Here is an 18,939-nt window from a genome sequence, read left to right as displayed (position 1 = left end):
GCCCTGGGGCGGCGGCTGCCTCCTGAGCTTCTGGCCCACAGACTGAGGGGCAATCAAGTGGCTGATCAGAGGGGGATTGCAGGGATCTCTTTGCTGAGGCAGGATTCTCTTGCTTTGCCCATGCTTGGATCTAGGTCACAGTCCTGGGTGGTAGTCCTGGGACGAGGAGGAGCACTGGCACGGTGGAGCTTTCAGTGGCTGTGGAGAGCAAATCCTCCTCACAGTTCCAAGAGAGAAAAGACTGCCTGTGGCTGGTCACTCAAAGACCAGAGCACAGGCCAGCAAAAGAGTAAACACCTCAACCCTTATCATGCCACCTTGGAAGAATGGAAAATTTACAGGTCCCTGGAAGTATCTCTGAAAACAGCTGCACAAAACCCCCCGAAGCTTGGGACAGTACATCCTCCACACTGGAAACAGACCCCTACCTTAACAAAGAGTTTATAACTCAAGTAATTGGCTGGGATCATGAGCAAGCAGTGCAAAAAAGAGTCAGACTATATTATCTTACTTTGGTGAAAAAGAAGATCAAAACATACAACCAGAAGAAGACAACAAAGCCAAAGCTCCCACATCCAAAGCCTCCAAGAAAAATATGAATTGGTCCCAGGCCTGGGAAGAGCTCAAAAAGAATTTTGAGAAGCAAGTAAGAGAAGCAGAGGAAAAACTGGGAAGAGAAATGAGAGTGATACAAGAAAATCATGAAAAACAAGTCAACAGCTTGCTAAAGGAGACCCCAAAAAATACTGAAGAAAATGACACCTTAAAAAATAGCCTAACCCAAATGGCAAAAGAGGTCCAAAAAGCCAATGAGGAGAAGAATGCCCTAAAAAGCAAAATTGGCCAAATGGAAAAGGAAGTCCAAAAGCTTACTGAAGAAAATACTTCCTTAAAAATTAGAGTAGAGCAAATGGAAGCTAGTGACTTTATGAGAAATAAAGGCACTGTAAAACTAATCCAAAAGAGTAAAAAAATAGAAGAGAACGTGAAATATCTCACTGGAAAAACAACTGACCTGGAAAATAGATCCAGGAGAGAGAATTTAAAAATTATTAGACTATCTGAAAGCCATGATCAAAAAAAGAGCCTAGACATCATCTTTCAAGAAATTATCAAGGAAAACTGCCCCGATATTTTAGAACTGGAGGGAAAAATAGAAATTGAAAGATTTCACTGATCACCTCCTGAAAGAGATCCCCAAAGGAAAACTCCTAGGAATATTGTAGCCAAATTCCAGAATTTCCAGGTCAAGGAGAAAATATTGCAAACAGCCAGAAAGAAACAATTCAAGTATTGTGGAAACACAATCAGGATAACAAAAGATTTAGCAGTTTCTACATTAAGGAACCGCAAGGCATGGAATATAATATTCCAGAGGGCAAAGGAGACAGGATTACAACCAAGAATCACCTACCCAGCAAAACTGAGTATAATCCTTCAGGGGAAAAAATGGTCATTCAGTGAAATAAGGGGCTTTCAAGCATTCTTGATGAAAAGACTAGAGCTGAATAGAAAATCTGACTTTCAAATACAAGACTCAAGTGAAACATGAAGAGATAAACAGGAAAGTGAAATCGTAAGAGACTTATTAAGGTTGAACTGTTTACATTCCTGCATGGAAAGATGATATTTGTAACTCATGAGTCCTTTGTCAGTATTAGGGTAGTGGGAGGGAAAAAAATTATATGTACATATATATAGATATAAATATAGATAGATAGAGGGCGCAGGGTGAGTTGACAATGAAGGGGTGATATCTGGAAAACAAAATTAAGGAGTAAGAGAGGATCATAATGAGAGAAGGAGAAAGGGAGAGGTAGAATGGGGTAAATTATCTCACATGAAACAAACAAGAAAAGGCTCTTCCAGTGGAGGGGAAACAGGGAAAGGTGAGAGGGAATGAGTGAATCTTATTCTCATAGGATTTGGCTTAAGGAGGGAATAACATACACACTCAATTGGGCATGGAAATCTATTTTACCCTACAGGAAAATAAGGGGAAAAGGGGACAAGAGAGCAGGGGGATGATAGAGGGGAGGGCAGATTGGGGGAGGGGATAATCAGAAGTAAACACTTCTGAGGAGGGACAGGGTCAAAAGAAACAATAGAATAAATGGAGGGGATGGGATAGGATTAAGGGAAATAGAGTTAGTTTTTCACAACATGAGTACTGTGGAAGTGTTTGCATAACTGCACACGTATAGCCTACATTGAGTTGCTTGCCTTTTCAATGAGGGTGGGTGGGGAGGGAGGAAGGGAGAAAATTTGGAATCCAAAGTTTAAAAAAAAACACTTTAAAAAAATTTTAAAAATTTTTTAAAAAAAGAAATAGTTATGGAAGTTTAAAAAAATTTTTCAAAGCAGCAAACATCAAAACTACTTGGTACTGGCTAAGAAATAGAGAAGTGGATCAGTGGAATAGGTTAGGTATGCAAGACACAGTAGTCAATGACTATAGTAATCTACTGTTTGAGAAACCCCAGCTTCTGGGATAAGAACTCAGTGTTTGACAAAAACTGCTGGGAAAACTGGAAAAGAGTATGGCAGAAACTAGGCATAGAGCAAAATTTTACACCACATACCAAAATAAAGTCAAAATGGGTACACAATTTAGATATAAAGGCTGATACTATAAGAAAACTGGGAGAGCAAGGAATAGTTTGCCTGTCAGATTTATGGAGAACAGAAGAATTTATGACCAAACAAGAGATAGAGAACATTATGAAATGCAAAATGGATAATTTTGATTACATTAAATTGAAAAGTTTTTGCACAAAGCCAAAGCAACCAAAATTAGGAGGGAAGCAGAAAACTGGGAAAGAATTTTTACAACCAGTCTTTCTAATAAGGGCCTCATTTCTAAAATATACAGAGAATGAAGTCAAATTTATAAGAATACAAGTCATTCCCCAATTGATAAGTGGTCAAAGGATAAGAACAGGCAGTTCTCAGATGAAGAAATTAAAGCCATCTATAGTCATATGAAAAAATGCTCTAAATCACTATTGGTTAGAGAAATGCAAATCAAAACAACCCTGAGGTACCACATCACACCTATCAGATTGGCCAACATGACAAAACAGAAAAATGATAAATGTTGGAGAAGATGTGGGAAAATTGGAACACTAATGCATTGTTGGTGGAGTTATTAACTGATCCAACCATTTTAGAGAGCAATTTGGAACTATACCCAAAAGGCTATAAAAATGTGCATACCCTTTGACCCAGCAATACCACTTCTAGGGTTGTATCCCACAGAGATCACACAAATAGGAAAAGGACCCACATGTACAAAAATATTCATAGCAGCTCTTTCTGTGTTGGCCAAGAATTGGAAATTGAGGGAATGCCCATCAATTGGGGAATGGCTGAACAACTGGTGGTATATGAATGAAATGGAATATTACTGTACTATAAGAAATGATGAGCAGGCAGACTTCAGAAAAACCTGGAAAGACTTGTATGGACTGATGCTGAGTGAAGTGAGAACCAGGAGAATGTTGTACAGTAACAGTCACATTGTACAATGACTAACTTTGATAGACTTGGCCCTTCTCAGCAATGCAAGAACCTAAGACATCTCCAAAGGCCTCATGATGGAAAATACTATCCACATCCAGAGAAAGAACTATGGAGTTTGAATGCAGAGCGAAGCGTACTATTTGATATTTTTTTCCTTCTGTTGAGTTTTGTTTCCTCTTTCTGGTAGTTTCTCCCACTGGTTCTAATTCTTACTTACAATATCACTAATGTGTAAATATGTTTAATAGGAATGTATATGCATAGCCTATATCAGATTGTGTGCTGCCTTGGGGAGGAAGGGGGAGAAAAATTTAAAACTCGAAAGCTTATGGAAGCGATTGTTGGCAAATAAAAATAAATAATTTTTTTTAAAAAAGAGAGATACTGGATATGGGGGATGAGAGAAAATAAGGCACTGAGGATGAGTCCTAGGCTGTGAGCCTAGGTGACTGAGAGGATGGTAGTACCTTCAACAGTCATATGGGAAGTTAGTAAGAGGGGAGGGTTTGGAAGGGAAAGATAAAGAAGTGTAATTTTGGACTTGGTAAGTTTAAGACAGGGGTGGGGAACCTGAAGCCTTGAGGCCACTCGTGGCCCTCTAGGTCCTCAAGTGCGGCCCTTTGACTGAATCCAAACTTCACAGAACAAATCCCCTTAATAAAAGGATTTGTTCTGTAAAACTTGGACTCAGTCAAAAGGCTACATCCAAGGACCTAGAAGGCCACATGGGGCCTTGAGGCTGAAGGTTCCCCACCCTGGTTTAAGATATCTACAGGACACGCAATTTTAGATGTCCAGCAGGCAACTGAAGATGTAAGACTAGGAGTCAGGAGAGAGGTTAGGGCTAGATAAACCTAGAGAGAGGAGAGTATCAACAAGAGGGTGATGGCCAGTGCCCAGGGCTGCAAAGAGGTCAGGAAGGATGAGAACTGAGAAAAAGCCTTTGGATTTGCCTGCAGATCAGGAGAGAAGTTATGGTATTTGAGAATGATCAGCACTGAGATCACTGAATCCATGGGAGCTGAGGCGGGGGCAGGATTCCAAAGCCAGGTGCTCTCCTCTCTACGGCCATCGATCCTTCCGGGGCCACCATTCCTGGACTCAGGTCCTGTTGGACAGGCATTCATCCAATAGGAATTTAGGAAGTATTTTCAAGGTGCTGGTGAAACAAAGAAAATAAGACTGCATGCCATCAAAATGCTTCCATGCTACTGAAAAAAAAGAACACAGAAAAGACTTTGGAGGGTGAGAACACTAGCAGGATCAGGAAAGGCCTACTGCAGAAGCAGCACTTCAGCTGAGCTTTGGGGGAGGCTGGGAATTTCACTGGGGCAAAACAGACTAGATACAGGGAGACCAATTAGGAGACTATATCTTAACAGTGAAGAGAAAAGGAAGTCCGAGTGAAGATGCAGTGTGGACATGAAAGGCAACATTTCTACCCACACTGCCAATCTAACATGTTGGAATCATAGCTTCTGATCTCCTCCCCTCAACGGAGGCAGCTAGGTGGATAGAGTGCTAGGCCTAACGTCAGAAAGACTTGAGTTTCAAGTTGGCCTCAGACTATAAAAAGGAGAGACTTAACAGCTCCTCCCTCACTGAGGCTTAGGAGAGCAAATAAGATATATGTAAAAACACTTAGCTCAGTGCCTGAGGCAGAGTAGGTACTTAATAAATGTTTATTTCCTTCCTTAAACACCGCCCTCAACTTTCCCTACTATTACTGAGGACATCACCATCCTCCCAAGTCATGTAGGTTCTCAGCTTTTGTAAGATAACCATTCACCACGTGGTTGCAAAAGTGATTTTTTTTTTTAAGATACGGATTGGACTACATGACTGCTAAGGGCTGTTCCAATTCTAAAAAAAAAGCCTGTGAAACTCCTGTTTAGAACACAGGCACCCAAATCCTCCCAGTCACACTTATCTCCTAGCCGGAACCCTACTTTAAGCCCTAATCAACTCTCACCTGGACTATTGCTAAAGCCCAATTAGTCTTCCTACTTCAATTCATCCTTCAGTTTCAGAAAGGCATAGGTGGGAATGAGCACAAATCACCATTGGCTCCCTCCTGCCTCTAAAATGAAACACAAACTCTTTAGCCCAGGATTTAAAGGCCTGAACAATCTGGTGCCAGGCTACCTTTCAAAGTTCATTACCATATGACTGCTACTCACATAAACTGGCCAAGTAGCTCTTCCATGCACTCCCCACTCATCTCCCACCTCAGGGCAGTGGCCCAGGCCAATCCCCTGGCCTAGAATGTCACCTCTCCTAACCTATCCTTCTTAGAATTCGGAGGTTCCTTCAAATCTCAGACCAGGGCCCACTTTCTTCCCCACAACTTTACTAATTCTCCGATTGTTAGCACTCTCTCCCTTAAAACATTCTGCGTTTCTTTCAGATTATGTGTTCTATACTCCACTGAACAGAAATTCCTTAAGAGCAGAAACAGAATTGTTCTCATCTTTGTATCCCTAGTGCCTAGAAAAGTACTTGTCACTAAATTAGGCACTAAAAAAAAGAAACATTTTTACATGCAATTATATAGACTCTATGGCTATGTCAACAAGTTTTGCTTTTTTTTTCCCTAACTGCAATATCCTAGTAGTCCAGAAGGCGGAGCTCCTGAACTTTTAAAGCCAGCAGAAGGGAGGGGACAAAACAGCGACAATGACAATGACCGCAATCTGAAATGAAGCCACACGAGGGAGGTAGTGAGACTTTTCCACTTTACACACGGCCCGAAAGGGGTGGAACAACAGAGGAGGGAGTGGTTTGGAGCAGTTGCGTCACAGGAGGGAGGGGGAGAGGAGTTTTTATTTTTTTCCCTGTTGCTAGGAGACGGTGCTCCTGCCTCTCCCGCCCCCCTCCTGAGTCGCTTTTTTAAAATCGTCACTATTTTCCTTACAGTCGCTTTGCCGCCTTATTTAAATCGGGTTTTTTTTTTTTTAAAGAATGAGTTTATTTAAATTTGTGGGCTATTTTTTACCGTGATTTTTATTTGAATTAGTGCTTCATTTTGGAAATTTTCAAAGTATTCTTAAGTTTAGGACTTGCACAGCAGCAAAGGTGATAATTCTGCAAATAAAGGTTGGGTTTTTTAAAAAATATACTTAATTATTAAATCAAAACAAACTTACTATGCTTAAAGAAAATTACTGAACAAAAATCCCGATGGGGACTTGGCAGAACAAAACAAAGAAAAAGTATTAGAATTCTTAAGGCATTTAAATCCATTTAAATATAAGAATACATATCAACTTAGACTAGTTACTTGTTTTTGGTTCACTGTAAAGTTTCTTCTATTTACTTTTTTTTTTTAAGTCCAAAGAAACTTTTAAATACAGGGAAGATACAACCTCTAGCATCCATCTCTTATATACCCAGGAAAAATAAACACACTGTGGGGAAAAAAAAAAAGTAAAACCTCTCACCTGGCCAATTGTAATAGCTTCTAATTGCTCTTCCTGCCTCTAACTTCTCCAATCCATCCTCCACACAGCTAAATAATAATAAAATATATTACATACATTATATAAATATAATAAATTATAATACATATTATATATTTTATTCTATATTTATTATATTCTATATTTTATTTTGTTATATATTTTGTTGGAAATAATATATTATAGATATATCTATAAGATATATTTAATATAGTATTTAATACATTATAATATATAAGATAACATATTATAGATCAATATAATATAGAAATAAATATATTATAAATATAAACAATATAATATACGATATATGAACAAATAAAAATAAATAAAACAATCTTCCTAACCCTATCACTTCCTTGCTGAAAAATACCTATTACTTATAGATTAATACACAAATTCATAAGCCTGACATTTATTGCCCCCCAACAATCTGGCTCCGGCCTAATTTTTCATGTTTGTTGTACATTACTTACCTTCATAAACTATGTCCAGGCAAAGTCATTTGCTATTCCCTGAACTCTGGATTCTATTTTCCACATTTGTGCATTCCCACAAGCCTTTACTCCATGCCTATAAAGCGATCCTTCATCTCTGCTTCCTTACACAAATAGCTAATAAGGGCCCACCACATGCCAGACCCCGTGTTAGGCACCAGGGAAGCAAAGGCCAAGAGAAAACTGTCCCATCTTCATGCTTACACCCCACTAGGAAGAAAGAATAGGAACATAGGTAAAAGATACAAAATACACGCAAATACATTAAAGTTCAGGAACACAGATAAAGAGATGAAAAACAATAAGTAGATACAAAATAATTTGGGGATGGGAAGGAATCAGGAAAGGCCTTCCATAGCATTCAGTGATGGGCCCGTTGATCTGTGCAGGGAGTTCTGGTTCCCAAAATCGAATGTGATAAAGTAGTGCCCCTCAAGCATGTGAGACAGCCCGTGCAAACGTATGGTGGTGGAAGATGACAGGCTCACAGATCGGGAAGCAGATGGACCCTTAAAAACCATCTAGTTCAATTACAGAAAAGACATGAGGGCGATTCAGGTGTAAGCGGCACTCAAAAGCCCTGCAAGAAGGGGGAGCATGACGTATGGGGACCTCCTACAACAAAGGAAATGGCGAAAGCGTTTTTCTGGGGGCTTAGGCAATGTGGAAAACGACAGCGGCATAGATTCTGGGGCCTGGGGAGATTGAGGGGAGGCGAAGGGGGTGGAAGCGAAGCAGAAGCGGCCCCCAGGAGCGGAAGGAAACAGGGTAAGGCCGGGGTGCGGGCGGGCCTGGCGGGCCTTTACCTTCGCTGCTCCCCGAAAGGCCTCGAGGCCGGCTTCTTGTGCGCTGCCGCTATTCCAGGAATCCAACGAGGAGGAAGCATTGCGGGGTGGCGGCCACGCGAAGGCCTGGGGGGCGGAGGACAAAGCGAAGCGAAGCAAAGGCCCCGAACTGCGCAGCAAGAGCCTAGCGGACCTCGCCCAGCGAGCTGAGCCAAGCTGCGTGCGTGCGTACGTACTGTGCGTGCCTGGTTGTCTGCCAGCCTGGGCTCGGAGGCGGGTGGGGCGCTGGTGACAGAGGGTGAAGAGCCAGCATCTGCGCACCAGGTGGCCTTAGGGAGCCTGCAGTTTGCGTGTACCTTCTCGTGTGCCTCAGTTAAAGTGGCCCCAGTCCTGTTTCCTACGGGACCCCCATCTCCTGCTGCATGCCTAGTGCAGATCGCCCACCCTCAAACTGTTGAAGGCTGCCCACAAGGTGGCCGGGCCTGGAGTGGGGTGGGAGCGGGAGACACTGGAAGGTTTGGGGTTCGCTGCAGAAGCTAAGTGCTTTCTTCCCTCTGGCCTGCCCTTAGGACCCGGGGTCTGGAGGGGGACAATAATCTTCACACCACATCTTGCCTGCACCTACAGCTAGCAGGCCAAATGAACCAGGCTGCCCACTGGGTAACAAAATAGCCCCTCTCACTTACTTTCCCCTAGGCTTTCCAGCCAAGAAAAACTTTTCTGTGAAATCCACATGTAATGTTTATTGATTAATGTTTCTGTGAAATCCACATGTAATTCACCTGAAACGTGCTCCCTCCCCCCCCATGAGAAATGTTGAATACAATCGAATTGTTTCCTATCCTTTGGAAAATACAGGCATGTTTTTTCTGAGTTACTATAACCTAAAATGGCACACAATAGGGAACGTTACTCCATCAAATTAAAGCCAAAGTGCAATAAATCACCTAAAAGTGGGGGAAAGTGTGTTGGGGTCTTGCAGGAGGAGTTCCAAACCCATGTTGTTTCTAAAACAGAAGGTCATTACTTCTGGACCAGGTGTAGGACGAATAAGGCACAGGAACAGGTGGAGAGATAGGTTAAGGTCAGGTGGAGTAACTTTAGAGATCGAGGATTTGACCATCCCTATGCCATGTTGTGTTTAATAGGTGGGGCAGGAATCCAGGTAGAGATGTCCAGTAGGCTGTAGGTGACATGGAAAGAGCCTGAGGCTGGATAAGCAAATTGGAAAGAGGTGGTACTAGAACCTAGAGGGAATGTTGAAATACCAAGAGAGTAGGTGTGGAAGAAGAGTGCTATCAAGGTCTGTGGCTGGGATTAAAAGGAGCTTCACAAAATAATTAGACAAACCAGTAGATTCTGTCTCTCCTCTCTCCTCACTCCTCTCCTCTCTCCTTGTCTTTCTGTCTCTGTCTCTCCCTCTCTCTTTTAAAGGAAGACCCAAAAAGAAAGTCTGCATAACTTAGAAACAAAAAAGAGTAGGAGGGACAGCCAAGGAAAGGTATTCAGGATGCCCGTGATCCTTTCCTTCTTTACACTGGGGCCAACACTGACACCTCCAAGCTGGAGCAACTTGTCACCAGGGCTAGGACTGACATCTCAAAAGCAGGACAGGGAAAGTTTCTATTTAAGAATGTTACTAGGGTATCTCAGATATAATGATCTTTCAGGCCATGGCAGGAAAAAATAGAGTTGTTGGTCTTGTGAGAGACTGTTCCCAGGACTTGGGCCTCCTTCTTTACCTTCTCTACCCTCCAATGCCGCCATCCCTCATTGTTTTTTTCAGGTTATTCCTCCTATTAGGGCTCATTTTAGTCCCTTCCCAACCTTAACCTGACCTGCTCACCTCTGCCTTTTAGAAATCTTAAGGACTCAGCCTTGGTACTACTCCTATCCTTCATCTTTCCCGATTCCTCCCAAATAACTGTGTTTATGTATCAGAGAAGGTATTATATTCCCCAGTAGAATGTGAACCCCTTGAGAACAGAGATTATATTGTTTTTGCCTTTGTATCCCCAGTACCTTGGCATATAGTTGGAACTTAATAAAATGCTTGTTCCTTTGAATTTTTTTTTCATTTATGGATATATGAAAAAATAGCAAGCCTGGCTTGGTTGAGAAGGTGCTGGACTTGAAGTCAGGAAGACCTGAGTTTGAATACTACCTCAATTTCCCCCTTAGGTGACTCAGTACAAGGCACTAAATCTCTCTCAGCCTCAATTTCCCCACCTGTAAAAGGAAAATGACAATAATACCTACATTACAGGGTTGTTCTGAGGATCAAATTAATTAAATGATATATGTAAAGTGCTTTGCCACCCCTAAAATGTTATATAAACATTATTATTTTTATTATTTTATACCTTCCCACCTGCCACGTCCCAAATGGTCACTAGAGAGAGACAGAGACCAGAAATTAAGGTATATACGCCGTTTCAAAAAATCGGTTGTGATGCTGGTGTTGGCCTGGGTCTTCAGAGGCGCTGCTGCCCTATATTTGTTACACTCGCACCTGCGCCGAAAGGGCTCCTACTGCGTCACAGAGAATGCGGAGGCGGGTTCTTTCCTCTATTTCTGTGCACGGGGTGCATGGGGCACAATGAAACTTACGGAAGCCTCCAGTTGTCCTAATCCATTGACTTTTAGACTTGGGGTGAAAGTGTTGTTGGAGGAAAATGCTCGAGCTGAGGACTGGCCGAGGCTATATCGATCTAGTACTCAGGGCCACCGGGAGCAACGTTAAACTTAGAGGGGACCCTCCCCAGGGAATGTGGGCTGGGTTCACTGGGACCTGACCTGGCCCTTAGGAGCCGATTTGTATTGTTGCAAAAAAGTCCACTGAGATTATAGGAGGAATAGTGAAGAATGGGAAAGGAGGCCAGATGGGCAGTTGGAGGGACAGAAAGAAAAGGAGGCTTTAGGAATTCACATTAACTTTAATGTAAGAAAAAAAAAACACAATTCACAGAACATATGGTTTTATTGAGATTGAAAAAGCTGTGCTTTTCTGAAGTTTAAGATGACTGGAGAGGCCGCTTCTGCACCGTCCTGGACCACCTGCTCTTCTTTTTTCATCCATGGTCCACATCACACATCCTTTCTCTCTCCCCCACAACAGGATCCTAGGCTCTCATATAATACATCTGATTTCAAACCAATTAATTTCTCTTTGCTCCTGCTCCAATCTCAGAGATGCTCTCCTTCCCCCAAAGCTCATGTCTAGATTTCCCCCAAAGAGAATAACAAGGTCCCCAGTGCTCAGAGGCTCCTGTGTAAATGGACATCTGGTACAAGGCATCCTCCCCAAACAAGCCATAGCAAAGATGTAAAGGACTCACAGGGGCCCATGAACAAAGAAACATCATAATCACATAGGGTCCCCAACGTTTGAAAACCTGGCCTGAAATGTGGCAGGCACTTGTTTCTTCATTTGAAAAAAATTGAATTGATAGCATGATTAGTTCAGACTCTCATCGACTCTGGCCTGGACAACTGAAACAGCCTTCTACCTCTATCCCTACCTGGTCCTTGCCCACTAGTCCATTTCCATATTGGTTGCCAAGGTATTTTTTTCCAAAGCCAAAGTGTGAGCATGTCATCCAAAAAGCTCCACCAGCTATTACACATAAAATCTTATTTGGCCTACTTTCACTTCCTCAAACAGAACCCTGGGCAAGCCACTCTAGGCCTCACTGCCCTCAGGCTACTCTCTAGTACTACTACACTGGGGAAGTGCTGATGTGTATGCATGTGGGAAATTTCTCATGGAGAAGCCAGCTTGGCCACAAATATTCTGCTCCTCCCCCACCCCAACTCTCAATTTCCCAGGATTCTTTCAAAACCTCCAATATGATCTTCTCCAGGCCTTCCTCTCTTCTATTACCCTCCATACCTACCTAGTAACTTATACACCTTCTCTCCAGTTAGAAATGCTGCTTCTTGCTGGCAGGACCAGTTTTTGCGTAGCACAGGGCCTGGCACACAGTAAGGACTATAGACCTGGAGTTTATAATCATTTAAAAGCAGCAATACACAAAGGAAAAAGAAAAAATAATCATGTTTTAATCATCCTTTAGCAACAAGATCTGAAAAGACCAGATGATACAATGTTACTCCATTGTGTTAAAGCCAGGGAGCAGGAAGGCAAGCTGAAGCGGATCATGTGTTTGCAGTGTTGATGAATGCTAGAAACAGAAAGGGAAGTTGGTACCATTTCAAAGGGGGAAAGAAAATCATGAAGATTGAAGACCAACATTTTCTGGAGGTCTGGACAATTTAAGATAAGTAAGTTCCAACTCAGCTTCTCTTCTTTTCCCACATCCTCTTTCAGTAATTTCATCAGCTCCCAAGTGCTCTTGTATCACTGGGCAGATGTCTCCTCAATCTCTCAGAGACCATAGAACTTTGCTTTAGAGCTAGAAGGTACCTCAAGGGCCATCTAGTTCACTCTCTCATTTTACAGATGGGCAAGCTGAGGCCCAGAGACATTAAATGACATGTCCCAGGTCCAAAAGAGCTGGGATTCAAATCTTAAGTTTTCTGATTCCTAATCTCCTCTCCCGTTTTCCCCACATCACACTGTTTTGTAATCCCCTCTGTTTTTTTTTAACATTAGCTTTGAGACCAGTAAGACTACTGAAATAGTGTAAGTATTCACATTTTAGTTGTGAGCTAAGTAGGGACTATTGGAGGGCCCAGGTCTGTCCACCTATCCCCTCCTCAGACACCTTACAAATATTTGCTTTTGGTCATAAGGAGGGCTGGATGAGAATGCACATAATAGCAGTCTATGCAAAGCTCTCCCCACTGCTACCTTCCTGTACAGACTCTGCAAGACTTCAAATACCTAGTCCCTCTTTTCAACCAGCAACATTTTTTAAAGGAAGAAGGCCAAAGTATATTCTTTAGATGACAACTGGTTCACAAGCCAAGGGCATCTAGGATACAAATTTTTTTTAAAGCTTCAAAACGTTTTATTTTTTTTAAAGTTAGAAAAGGAAAGCTGCAGCTTAGAACTGAATCACTTGGCCTCTCTTTTCTCTCTTAACAGTTGGAGATACCATAATGGCCAGCATCTGCTTAGCTCTGCAATTAGGCTCCACACTTTCAAGCTTAAGTGGTCCCGGCCTTTGGGGGGGAGGGGCTTCATTTGACCACCCCAGCCACTCCATGCCCAATCACAGTGCCCCATTTTCCTGAGAGCAGAAGCAGTCCTTGCTCTTCGGGTACTAGGTTCTTTTGTGGGGCCAGGGCTTAATGCCACTTTATGTAACAAGATCTTCAGGTTTGGAGATGTTCACCACATGGGAACCGCTATTGTCAGACTGAAAAGAGAGCAACAGAAGTAATTTTTCTGAATGACATGACTAGAAGAACTTAGTTCGGGCACTTACCGAAGCAGGTGTTTATAACTGGAGAGGAAGAACTGAATTTGTTCCATATTCTCTTATTCAATTCAATGAACAGTTACTAAGCTCTATGTATAAGATGGTACTGTATTAGGCACTGAGGTTACAAAGATTTCAAATGGCAGGTTCCCTGTTCTTGAGGCAGGAAGGCACAGTAGATAAGAAGACTGGGCCAGAAGGCAGGAAACTTAGTTCCCATGGTAACCTGGGTTGGCCTTCTGATGGCTATCAAAATCCTGCCCCAGATACTAACTAGCTGTGTGATCTGAGTAAGTCTCCCAACCTCTCAGGGCTTGTTTTTTCATTTGTAAAACAGGGATAATAAAAATGTTTACATCAGCCTTAACAAAAGACTGTGAGAGTTAAAAGAGAATGTTAATTAAAGTGTTCAGAAAACCCTAAAATATATGTCAAATATTAATGGGGGGGAGAGGGGTCCAAATTATAATACAGGGTAAGCGCAAAAGAGATCACAGAAAAATGTTCAAAGAATATTTGAAAAGGGAAGAAACAATTTCAACTTGGGGAGACAGAAATCAAAGAAGTTTTATCTGATACCTTCGAGTATTTGGACATGGCAGGCCCTTCCCCAGGCCTACCATGCCCTCAACTCCTCACCACTGCCTCTTAGGATCCCAGACTTCCTTCAAGACCCAGCAGAGGGGTTGCTTTCCAGCCTTCAACTTTCCTGATCCCACCAGACAGGTTAGCTAGCCCTCTCTCCTTCCTCACATGAACTTGTGTTTACTTATCTCTGTACATCTGCTTATCCTCAGCTTGGTCGGATGTTCTTGCCTTTTTATGCTCAGCGCTCCACTTAATGGGCCAGTAGGCTTGATTAAGTACAATAGCCCTCTAATACAGATTTGTTCCATTGGATTCTATTTGTGGCTATGATATGGGAAATACAGGGCCCGGCTTGTAGTGCCTTCAGCTGCACTATGCCAAGAAGCCTTAAGAGTGTATCAGACATCATGCAATGGGAGAAGCAGGCAGTCAATTCAGCTGCAATGCAAACAGAGGCCTCGGAGGCGCTGTTGTCAAGCCTCCATGTTACACACAGGCACAGGCCTGAGCAGGCAGAGCTGGAAGCGAAAATGGAGGCCAGGGCTGCCACGTCATTATTGCTGCAGAAAGGAAGGGGAGGGGGAGAGAGAGAGAGGGAGGTCTTTGTTTGTTTCTTAGCTGCTGGGGGAGGGAGGGAAGAGAACAAGACAGAAACAAAGGAGGCCCCCCAAGCTGCTCCCCCTCAGTGGTCAATCTGCTGATTTAGGACTGAAGTGGAATCTTTATTTAAACAAAAAAAAAGGGAGCTGTTTGGGTTATCCCCTCAGTTTGAGGACTGCTCTTACCCCTGACTTCGATTTGTATTCATGCCTAAAGTGGAAACTTTGAAACCACTGGCACATTTCCAATGGATTTTTTGTATAGGGAGCAAGGACTTGTGATTTATTCTATCTTACCTTTTCTTGTTTTCCTGAAAACCTTGATTTCTATCAGCCCATTGCAAATACAGTGTTGAATGTGTTTGTATCAGAAAAAAAAAGCCCATTGTGTCCAGAGGGGGAAAAAAGAGTGGACAGAGAGACTGGCCAGATGGACACTTGGAGGGAGGCACAGAAAGAAATGCCTTTCATATTGAAATGAATTCATTTAAATAGTCACTGAGCAGGTATAGCAGTGTCTACTGACATTCAGTGTAAATTTTCTAATAAACATTTTTTTTTAATCAAAAGAAATGGGTGAAGACAGTAATTTCCTGGAGGCTAAGAACTGAAGAGGTAAATTTGGTCCAGTTCTGTCCTGGGCCCACTTCTCCTACTCCCATAAATCAACTGTCCTGGGTTCAGGTATTATCTCTGCAAATACCTCCCAATCTACAAATTCAGCCCTAATGTCCTTCCTAATCGAAATCTTTCCTCTCCACCTGGGTATCCCCATAGGCATCTCCAATTCAACAGGTCCACAAAACCGCCTCATTACCCTCCCCCTCCATATTCCACTGGGGGACCACCAAGCTTCCTGTAACTCAGCTACTGCCTGCAGCAATATGAATGAGGACCCCATCCACATCAGTAAGGGCAGCTGAGCCCCATCTCCTTGCTTTTGCACTGGCTGCCCCTCCCTCCTCATCTCCACCTCCTAGAACCACTCTGCCCTTTCTAATCCCCCCAACTGCCAGTGAATGGCCTCCTCCCTCCCAGACTACCTTGTATTCAATGAATTGGTATTTATTCTCTTTATGTACTTCTACACCTACTTCTTGTCTTCCCAGTTAGCTCCTTAAGAGTAGCAATTGTAGCATTTTTTGTTTAGCACAGTGCCTAGCACACAGTGGGTGTTTAATAAATGTTGACTGATCGATTGGTAATCCCAGAGCTTTGCACAATGCCAAGCTCATCCTAGGTGCTTAATAAATGCTTGTTAATTAATGGATTGAATGGATGAAAAAACTATGGTATGTAAATACAACAGAATATTACTTTGGAGTAAAAAATGATCAATGTGAGAAACATGGAAAGATTTATATGAGCTAATACAGTAAAATAAGCAGACCCCCAAACAATAGACACAATTCCAGCCATGTAAATCCACAGCTCAGGAAAAAGGGGGAATCTCTGAGAAATGGAAATAAAAACAAAACAATGCAGGCCTTGAAAAACAGAATGAAACTTCCCTCACAGTCAAGAGGTAAACGGCTACAAGGAGAGAATACTGTCTCCAATTGTCAGGTGCTGTTTCTGCTGCTTTTGCTTAATTGTTTTTCTTTGTCACAAGGGAGCATGCAATGGAGAGGGAGGATGCTGAAATGACAACAGGCATTCATCAAATGTTGGGGGCTTGAAAATATGTTTTGTTTTGGGTTTTGTTTTGTTTTGTTTTTTTAAGGAAAAAAAAGAAAAGCTAGCTTGGTTTTAATGATCTCTTAGCAGCAATATTCCAAGGTGCCTAAAGATGGCAATGTTGCCGCACCATATGAAGGCCAGCTCCCCTGCAGGCAGGCTGAAGCCCCATCACACGGCTGCAGGAGTGACTTGTGCTGCAACCAATGTTTTAGTTGCTGCTTAAAAAGGGGGAAACTAATCAAGATGGTGAAGACAATAACTTTCAAATCCAGAAAATAATTTAAATTAAGGTGACTTCTGTCCTGGCCCTCTTCTATTGCTCTCCCCATACTTTCTCCCTCAATGATTAAATCAGTTCCCATAGGTCCAAGTATCATCTCTATGCAGATGAGTCACAAATCTATATAATCAGCCTTCATCCCTCTCTGAATCTCCACTCCCACACTGCCAGGAACCTATTTGCAGACATTTCTACCAGGATGTCTTAAGGCATCTCAAATTCAACAAATCTGAACTCATCTTCCAACTTAAACCTGCTTTCCACCCCTTCCCCACCAGATTTCCCTTCACACACTCCACCTTTCAGCCAAACTGGCCTACTACTCTCAAAGTGGACCCCATCATTTCTGCCCACCATTCCTTTCCCTTTACATCCAGATCTCAGAATCCCTTTCTTCTTTTAAGGCTCAGCTCCTATTTCTCCCCTGATCTAGCAGCCCCTTCCACCCACCCAGTTGTTATGTTAATCCACTCTCCCTCCTCCCCAATTACCTTCGATTTTCTTATCTGTATACTTGTTGAGATGGAGAGTGAGAAATAGGGAGCTGAGCACTCCCTCTCGGAGCAGTTTAACCCAGATACTAGGTACACATGATAAAAGATGGAGGATCTCACTTCCAGTGAGTGAGGGGAATTTTGCAGTGTATATGATGGCCAAATAACCACTATGTTCGAAATGCAGCCACAGACCTTTGAAGGTAGAGACTGAAGCCAGTGTTTCAGTGTCTTCCCTCCTTTCCCCATCCCCCATCACTGTCTTCCTTGTAATATAATTATCTGCCTATGTCATCATCATCATCCTGCCCCATTCCAATGCCACAGGCACCTGCAGTAAAAAATGTTGGCCCCTGGGGGTATGGACCCTGTCATTTTTTAATCTTCTATCTCCAGCCCTACCATACTGCCTGACACAGAGTAGGCGCTTAATAAATGTCTGTTTAATTAAATTCATGGTGAGGATTTGGAGAAAACAGCCTGGGGTCTGGGCTTATAGCAATGCTATTCCAAGAGGACACTAGATGGCAATGTGTTTCCATAGCATTAAAACAAAGAAAAAGTTAAAAAAAAAACAGGCTTGTTTTTAACTTTCTGTGTGCCAGACAAGCTGTGATATAAACTGTCCCTGGGATTAACCCACCAGCCACCAGGCACTCAGTGAGGCTGGGGGGGGGGGAGATGGGGGAGAGGGGGGGTGAACCATTTTTTGGTATCCTGGACCCTTTGGAAGTCAGGGGAAACCGATGGATCCTTTCTCAGAATAAAGTTTTAAATGCATAAAATAAAATGCCGAGGATTACAAAGCAAACCAATTATACTGAAATAGCGATCAAAACACTCCCAAACCAAGTTCACAGACCCCACCCAGGTTATGAACTCCTGACCCAGGCTGCTCCCCTTGCCTGGAAATGCACTCCCTGCTCTCATTTCAGCTCAGGTGCTATCAAGCCCCCAAACTCTGTCTCTCATGAAAATGATTATCTTGCATCTCACTTTGCCACCCTTACTTAATCTTGCATCTTACTCAGGTCACTAAGTCACAGATCTAGGGCTGCGAGCGACCTCAGAGGCCATCCAGTCCAACTCCCTCATTTTTCAGAGGAGGAAACTGAAGCCCAGGGTAACAGATAGAAAGGGCAGAGCTAGGATTCAAATGCTCCTAGAAGGGCTTTTCCATAAATCCTACGTAGAAGGCTGCTCTAAGGACAAGATCTCCCTTTTCATTCCAAATCCTAGGACACTGAAACCTCTTGGAGAGGATGCATGAATAGATATAGGCAAGACTCATATCTTCAGAAAGTATACTGGGGTGTTGTGACTTGCACTTATGGCCAGATTAAGAGATCAAGGATCCATCCAATCATGAGTGCTAGACTGGAAGGCAGGAGACCTGAAGTTGAAGGCTGGCTCTGCCTATGTGACCCTGAGTAAGTCACTGAATTTCCCTTGGTCTCAGTTTCCCCATCTGAAAAATGATGGGGTTGGACTAGATGATATCTGCAGTACTTGAAAGAAAGCGGGGGGGGGGAATTCCTGGGCAAAGGCGGCGAGAGGGGGGATTAGTCAACAAGCATTTATTAAGCACCTGCTATGTGCCTGGCACCGTACCATCTTGTTCTCAAGGAACTCAAAGTGTAACAGACACA

At 42.8% G+C, this 18,939-nt stretch overlaps 1 long non-coding RNA gene across 1 annotated transcript; it reads right to left on the bottom strand.

Moving 5' to 3' along the window:
- Positions 1-2,656: 2,656 nt before the first annotated feature.
- Positions 2,657-8,478, bottom strand: LOC144454984 (uncharacterized). The gene is made up of 4 exons (XR_013483587.1): positions 8,284-8,478; positions 7,457-7,687; positions 6,963-7,030; positions 2,657-4,681 (listed from the first exon to the last, which is right to left on the bottom strand). It is a non-coding gene; the product is annotated as an uncharacterized LOC144454984 (long non-coding RNA).
- Positions 8,479-18,939: the final 10,461 nt, after the last annotated feature.

This window comes from Phascolarctos cinereus, unplaced genomic scaffold, assembly GCF_003287225.1.
Source record: "Phascolarctos cinereus isolate Bilbo 61053 unplaced genomic scaffold, phaCin_HiC Scaffold_8;HRSCAF=390, whole genome shotgun sequence".
Lineage (NCBI taxonomy): Eukaryota > Metazoa > Chordata > Mammalia > Diprotodontia > Phascolarctidae > Phascolarctos > Phascolarctos cinereus.
Note: the sequence above shows the minus strand (reverse complement) of the source record. Positions and strands in the feature narration are given on the sequence as shown.